Source organism: Parus major, chromosome 18 (assembly GCF_001522545.3).
Source record: "Parus major isolate Abel chromosome 18, Parus_major1.1, whole genome shotgun sequence".
Lineage (NCBI taxonomy): Eukaryota > Metazoa > Chordata > Aves > Passeriformes > Paridae > Parus > Parus major.
Genome location: NC_031786.1, coordinates 9564267 through 9571911, shown reverse-complemented (window position 1 = coordinate 9571911; position 7645 = coordinate 9564267). Strand labels below are relative to the sequence as shown.

Here is a 7645-nt window from a genome sequence, read left to right as displayed (position 1 = left end):
CTTCTTTGGGTTTTGTTTTCCTTGGCCAATTACATTGCAGAAGAAGCTTCCTTACTTTTCTCGTCTGGGCCGGAAGGGAGAAGCTGGTGGCAGTGCTGGATTCAGGATCCACAAACTTAGAGGCAGGCCACTGATCTGGAAACTCCTGAAAATCCAGCCTGTGCTCTCTCCTGTCTCCAGCAGCTCCTTGTCCAGCTCCTGCCTTCACATCCTCCTAATACTTCTCCCACTATCCTTTCAGCACAGCTTCTTTCCCACGGGAGAGTCAAGAGAGGGTGATCTTTTGCTTTTTCCTTTCCCTACTCTTGATTGTGATGCTGAGCCCCCACAAACCCTAAACACCAATCTCTGAGTGCATCACCAGAAGCTGCAGTGTGCTGCACTGGGAAGGACTGACAGTTCTCTGACAGAGACAATTTCAGTCCCAAAGAGCATGGTTACAAGACACCAAAAGTGTCCCTACATTGTGTCATCTCCCTCACCCTAGATTTCCTCAGCTGCTGCCACCAGCTGCTGCCAGTTTCTCTGGAGAGGGCAAACAGCTGAGTCTGCCTGGGGCCAGGTGCTGGAATGACTCCCAGGACTCTCCCTTAGTGCCCAGCTCTTGCACACCACATGGCTCCAACACACCTCTTCACCACATCAACAGCGGGAACACTCCGCTTTAGAGGAGTTTCCCAGAAACTTCAAAGGCTTTGGTGCTCTCTGAGTAGACTGATATGCTGAGTAAAACAGTTTAGTGGTAGCTGAGGGCTATGAAGTTAATTTGGAAATCCTTTCAGCAATATCAGCTCATGAAATTGCCCCCATTGTTGTAGGTCTGCTCCTTTCTGAAGCTGTCAGAGGCAGCGGACAAGCTGAGCTCCAAGTTTCAAAAGTCCTTGATGCAGTTGTCCTGCCAACGCAGTGAGAAGTCAATGAGCCCTACTGTCACATGAGACACCTAGAGAGTTTCTTTGACAACTTGTCCAAAATCACTCACTGTCTGAAAGGACACAGTGGGAAATGACTAGCAAGTCACTGAAGAAGCAACACCCTCATTTGTGGGTATAGTATAGTAGACTGCATCTGTTCTGACCTACTATAGCCTTTTTTGGACTCTTTTGCAAAGCCAGCTGCTTCTTCCTCCAGCTTTCTGCTTGTTTCTCTTGCATGCAAGGCCTGGTACCTCTCTCACTCTCATGGTCGTGGTTGAGAATAAAGCAGGTGGCCCCATGCCCTGACCTCAGGCACAGGTGCACACCCTCAGGCAGGACCTGCCCTGAGCACAGCAGGGCACTGCTGATGGCACTGGCAACTGGCCCTACCCCCCAGAAAACTCACAGCTTCCTCTGCCCTCTCCTGCACTCCAAGGCCACACCAAACTGCTCCTCAGCCTTCACAAGAGCCATTGCTGGAGGAGGGGACAAAGCTGAAAGGAGCTTTGGAGGAGGCCCCTAGCAGGAGGATCAGCCCCATCATGTGTCTCCTTTCATCCTCAATGTCAAAAGCCCAAAATAGCCCCGCTCTCCCAAGACTCCTGTGCGGGGTTGTGCCTGTTTGTGGGCATGATTTGCTTCCACTAATAGCGCCTGAAGACATTCCTGGCCGGGTAGGCTGCCTTCTATGTCGCAGTGCAACGTGCTGCCGTGGAGGAGCTGGACACGTGTGCTGTGTCCCAAGGCAGCAGCTGCTATTCTTACCCCAGAGAGACTCTCTGCAGCACAGCTCCATTGCCAGCTGAAAGGTTAAACATCAGAATGGGGCCCAGCACCGTGGCCGTGGGCACTCCCTGCTGGGATGTGCTGGCCTGTGGGCAACACAGCAGCTGCCCAGGTACTGCCAGCAGTCAGTCGGGGCTCTGGGGGGTGCATGAGGCACCCCCTCTCTCATTTTAATCAGCAAATGCAAAAGACAGGCTGGGCTGCAGCTCTGAAGTGCACCATTTTACTGCTGCCTTCCTGGAGTTCCTGTCTGGGTGAGGATGAAGGCAGAGGCAGGGCTTGCTCCAAGGTCCAGCAGTGCTGCAGGGGCTGTCCGTGTCCCTTTGCTCAAGCTGGGCTTTGCCAGCACTCATTTAGGGAAGGCTGCAGGGCCACACACCACAGGTCCCTCAAGTGCCCCAGCAGTATCAGGGCTGCAGGAGAAGCCCTGGCTGGGCTGGTGGCTCTGACACGATGGTTATGGAGACTCAGCCCTGCCTGCAGCTGGACTCCCCTGGCCCTCTGGAGAGCTCAGGAAAGCCGAGTCCCAGCTGGGTACAGTCACCGTGGGCGATCAGGCAGAGGACACGGAGCCCAGGACATCAGCTGGGATGGTGGCTGTGCCTTTCCCTCAGGCCTTGGCTGGGATGGTGGCTGTGCCTTTCCCTCAGGCCTTGCCTGGGATGGTGGCTGGGCCTTTCCCTCAGGCCTTGCCTGGGATGGTGTCTGTGCCTTTCCCTCAGGCCTTGCCTGGGATGGTGGCTGTGCCTTTCCCTCAGGCCTTGGCTGCTGCTCTGACAGCACAAGGTCCCCTCAGCTTGGCCCTTGTCACCTGACACCGAAGGACAGACGTGTTCCTTTGGGGATCCTCGGCAGGACGCCGACAGCATTACAGCCGCTGAGGGGAGCAGGGGGTGCCGGTGCCACGGCCCCATCAGGCTCCTGTCAGTCACAGGGAGCTCCCGGGGCAGCAGCTGAGCAGGCCCTCTGCTCCAGGCACCCAGTGCCAGGGGATGGCAGCCTGGAGCCATCGAGGGGACCCTGCTCTGGGCCCTGCTCCACTGCACACCAGCAACGACATCTCACTGAAACCTGTGTGCTTTAAACCTGCTGAAACTGCCTGGCCCATCTCACTGAAACCTGTGTGCTTTAAACCTGCTGAAACTGCCTGGCCCATCTCACTGAAACCTGTGTGCTTTAAACCTGCTGAAACTGCCTGGCCCATCTCACTGAAACCTGTGTGCTTTAAACCTGCTGAAACTGCCTGGCCTACCTGTTAGGAGCAAATCACAGCAGAGGGGTTAAAATCCTGCCGGCTGGGTCAGCCACTTTCATGTGTTTAACTGGGACACAACAAAGAACAGGTGGGATAGGCCAAAGAACATCTGGGAATATTTGGGTTATCAGTGCTGGAAGAAAAGAACTTGACCTAACAGAAACAGCCACTGGTCAGTGCACAGGGCCTCATCTGCACGCTGCCCAGAAATGGAACCACGGAGGTGCTTGGGGGTGTGTGGCTTACAAAAGGACAACACACAGTGTCTGTGCAGCTGAGGCTGCAGGCACAGAAGTGTCCTCCAGCCAGGTTCTGTGCCCTCCAGCCAGCTTCTGTGCCCTCCTTCCTCTTGCAGACAGGGATGAGGTCTTTCCTTCTGCCCTGGCATGTTGCAGTGAGCTGCCCACAGCTACAGGAGGGAGGGGCTTTGGAAGGCCAAGAACAGGTATTTGGCCTGTTTAGGTGAGCTGTATTTCATGTCCTTGGTTTGGTGGATCCCTTGTCCAAGGAGTAATTTGTGGCCAGAATGTGACTTTTCCATTGTGATGGAGATGGACTCAGGCTGTCCCAGCATGAGTCTGACAGAGACCTGGATCTTCAGGACTGGTGGCCAGTGACCAGTCTTCATGACTCTGGCCTAAAAAGATCTAGTGGCAGGTAAAGAATACATGAGCATCCTGTGCTTTGATTTCTGTTGCCTTTTAAAGCAGGAGTGTTCAGTGCCACATTTGGAAACCACACCATGTATCTGCCACAGGAACTGCCCTTTTGACCACACCATGATTATCACAACTACTTGCCCTGATTACCTCACATGGTTGTCACATTGCAGGCTTTGTGAAGGTCCTGAGAGATTTTGGGACAGGGACATCCAAGCACTTTGGTAGGGTGAAATGGCATCAGAATTAGAAGTCTGAGAATCTGGAGAAGTTGTTCCAATTGTCAGAAGTAAATGCAATAAAGAGAAATGACATACTTTTATGAAGATTAGACAAGAAAGTTCATGGCTCTTGAATTACGAAGAAAAGGAAGTGGAGGTTATAACCCATCAAAAGTTAACTTTGGGGGAAAACAGGATATTTTGATATTTCTGAAGGTTTCTAGGGATGTTTTGGTTTGTATTTGTGTTTCTATTTTATTGTGGCAGACCTAGAACGTTTCTTTAGTAGGAAAGAAATCACTGGGTTGGGTTGGTAAATCAGTGAATGAGAAAAACAGCATTTTTATTTTGGAGAATATATTTTGAACAATATAATATTATTGAAATATCAACCACAGTTATAGATACATTAAAATATAATAGCTGTACTTGGAAAATTATCATATTTCTTAGGATTCTAAACTCATATCACACTTACTGAGTGTTTTATTTTGCAGAGATTTTTAGAATTCTTACAGCTTCCTGTAATTTTCAGTCTAAACTAATCATTTCAAACAAGGTGTGTTCTTCCTAAAGCCATCTTTAGATAGATTATTCTAGTCCTACATGTTCTTCTAGGAATTACAGCACAGCTTTATTGAAGGTCCATATTATATTATTGGGACACATGTAGAACACCCACAAGAAACCCAAGTTTTACTATTCTTAATGTGTATCCTCTGAAAACTGAAAGCAAATTTTGTGAACCCTCTTACAATGTAAATAAGAAATATGGAAATTACCAATACAAAACATCTGGTATCAATACTGCAATCTTTTTCTGCACTTGAAAATGCCTTGTACAATTTGGTTTTAAAGTTCTGATGTCTTTCTTGTTTCATGAAGAAAGATTGTAGATGTTTTCTATGTAATCACAACATTCACTTAGAGGAAAAAAAAGCTAGTTGTGCAAATTAAAGCAAATGTATAGTGTAGCCTCACTGCTTTCTTTGCAGGTACAGTCAACAGAGAAACAAGCCAATTAATCAAGCTAATTTTATTTCATAATGCTGTTTTCATTTCTTCTCCTTCCATGCCATTATCCAGCTCCTTTTGCCTTTCCCTTCTTCCACTGCCATCAGAGCCTGTCCACCTCACTCACCTGTTTGGTAATGGAAGATTTTCAGCTGCTTTGGCATGTGATGGAAAGGGCATCCTTAATGTCACCTCCTCATCCAGAACCTGCTGCTCATATTTCTTTCTCTGACAAATGCTGTGAAGATGGGAAGAATTTGAGTAACCATAGAAATCTCACGCACACAGAAAGCAGTTTATCATTAAGTCTAAAAATTCTGTGAGTCAACTGTCACTAATCTCTAGCTGGTTTTGCCCTCCCTCTTCACTTTTATTTGCAAGACTTACTTTTCCTCAGTGGGCTAACACTTAAGTCTCACCAAGCAAAATAAAGACATTCTTAGGTTAAAAATATACAGTTGAAACTTCAGAAGTCACATATATTTTCCCTGCTGTGAGGTCAAATAATAACTGTATCAAGCACTGTAGAAATTAGTCTCCAAAGGAAGGAGCAGGATCAGAAGATCACAAAGCCATCTCAGTCCATTCAGTTACCCTGAGAAACAAGGATGTTCAGCACAGGCTCAAAGGTCAGCTCTCTCATGTTCTGTTCTTGCAGTGGCCAGCCACTAACTGGCCCAGAGTACCTCACCAGGTTACTTAATCTCTTCTTTGTTAGGCTCATCACTGGTTTTTTGCTAGACATAATCCCCAACTGTTTTTCTATCCATCCGTTTTAGGACTGCTCATCTATAATGATAGCTCAAGTCTCTGAAGGATTCATCTTACCCAGGTAAAAAATTACCCAGATTGAATATGCCGTAACTAGAGAAAGTACTAAATATATTTCATTCAATTCAACACAACACCTATCTTTCATTAGAATAAGAACTTTTAATGTGAAATTCTTTCTTACCATCTCCAGGATCCAGTGTTCAGCCACATCTTAGCAAAAGTGTCACAGTGAGAAGCTTGCACCAGAGAATTAATGTTGTGGCATTTCTCCTTGTCCCATGCCAGCATTCCTGAGAGGTGTTATTTTACCCAGGGATCTTCAGTATGAGGCTACACATTCCTTATCAGTCATTAAGGATCCAAAGGCAAAAAGGTCCCTCCTGGCATGTTTTATAAATATTAACAGCATAGCAGAGAATAGCATTTGCAAGCTGCAAATCCCATTGCATTTGCAAGCTGCCAATCCCATTGGAAATTTTCCTTCTAGATTAATGTAAAACTAACATGAAGCAGTAAAAAATGCTGAACATCTTCCATTTTTAACAAGAAAGTCAGATGCTTATCTTTGCATTTTGGATCAAGTCAGTATATGAGATATCTTTCCTTGCATGTTGATAATTTCATTCCTACAGCTAAAGGCTTCTCATTAGAAGATAAACTATTCCAGTAACCCTGTGTATTTTCCAAATCTATGTGATAGTAACCTATTTTGGCAACAATAAGTATGTATATGTGTTCCAGGTGTACTATTTGGATTAATTTTGTTTTCTTGGGTCAGTATACTGAAACTAATCTATTTCTAAAATGAGAAGAGAGAGAATTAATTAAAAGGATTTCACCAAAATTCTTGATTTTTATCTCCAAAGTATGAAACTCCTCTGGAGATTTTTTCTCTTTGAGACTGAAAAAGAAGTGTTGAAAAGTGTTAGCATTGAAAGAGCACTCCATTCTAAAATGAATGATGTTGTCGTGAGTTTGTTGCCTGGATTCCTATAGGAGTTACAGCAGAGCTCAAACCCTTTCTATTCCAGCAAAACTTTTGTTGCATCAACTTCTCATTCACAATGCACATTATTGCATCTTCTCTCACTGCCTGTCCCTCCTCTCTTTACATCCCCTATCCTGCATTACCCTTTCTCAGTTTCCCCAGTGATGAGTGCTCTCATTCTCCTCACCCTCACCCACCTGACCTCAACATGTCCCTGGAGATGTGTCCCTTGCAGTGTGCATGAGCCCCTGCCCAGGCACAGGGTGGGACAGGCTCACACACACACTGCTCCTCTGCTCTCCTGGCTGCGTCTGGGCTGACTTTAGGAGGGGCCATGGTGTACCAGAGAACCAGCACATCCATGCAGATCCTGCCCATTCCTGGTCCCTCCCATGGCCCTGAGCACCTCCCAGTTCCCCATCAGGGCATCAGGGACCCCAATCACATGAGGAGGAGCTGCAATGACCTGTCCCCAGGCACCAGGAGACACCTCTGTCTGTGTAGGCTCCTGAGCCTGCTCTCCAGGCCCTCGACCCACAGCAGGAGGTTCCTACTGGAGCAGAAGCCGAGCAGCTCTGAGCTCTGTCCACCCTCCCAGGGCTCATTAGCAGGAGTTGTTTGCTTTATCCTGTGAGCTTTATGTTGTTAGGGAAATAAGTAAGTTACTTGGAGTCATGCTTTTAATCTTCATCTAGTGGTGGTAGTAATTACTTATCAAGACCCAATTTTGCTCTGCAATGCATCTTGTTATCCCCCTGAATCTCTATTGCATCCTTGCTATGCCATGCCATGCCATTCTGTAAGCAGTAAAACCTCACAAGGCCTAGATCAGGGGACATGTTCATCATACAAGTATAATCAGTGTTACATTGGAATCTACTGATGCTTATTGACTTGAATTAATTATCCTCAAAAAACAATCAATTGGAAATAAATGTCATAGCAACAAATCTTCAGGAAAAGTTTCTGAACTCAAAATTCCTGCATCATAATCTCAGTGAGGCATGATGTTACCTAATATGAAGATTTCT

General features: G+C 46.6%; 1 long non-coding RNA gene across 2 annotated transcripts; it reads right to left on the bottom strand.

Annotated features, from left to right (window-relative positions):
- Positions 1 to 4160: 4160 nt before the first annotated feature.
- Positions 4161 to 6922, bottom strand: LOC107212374. 2 transcript variants are annotated; one of them, XR_001524443.1, is made up of 3 exons: positions 6812 to 6922; positions 5808 to 6006; positions 4161 to 5090 (listed from the first exon to the last, which is right to left on the bottom strand). It is a non-coding gene; the product is annotated as an uncharacterized LOC107212374 (long non-coding RNA). The 2 variants fall into 2 exon arrangements; XR_001524444.1 differs by having other exon boundaries at positions 6817 to 6922.
- Positions 6923 to 7645: the final 723 nt, after the last annotated feature.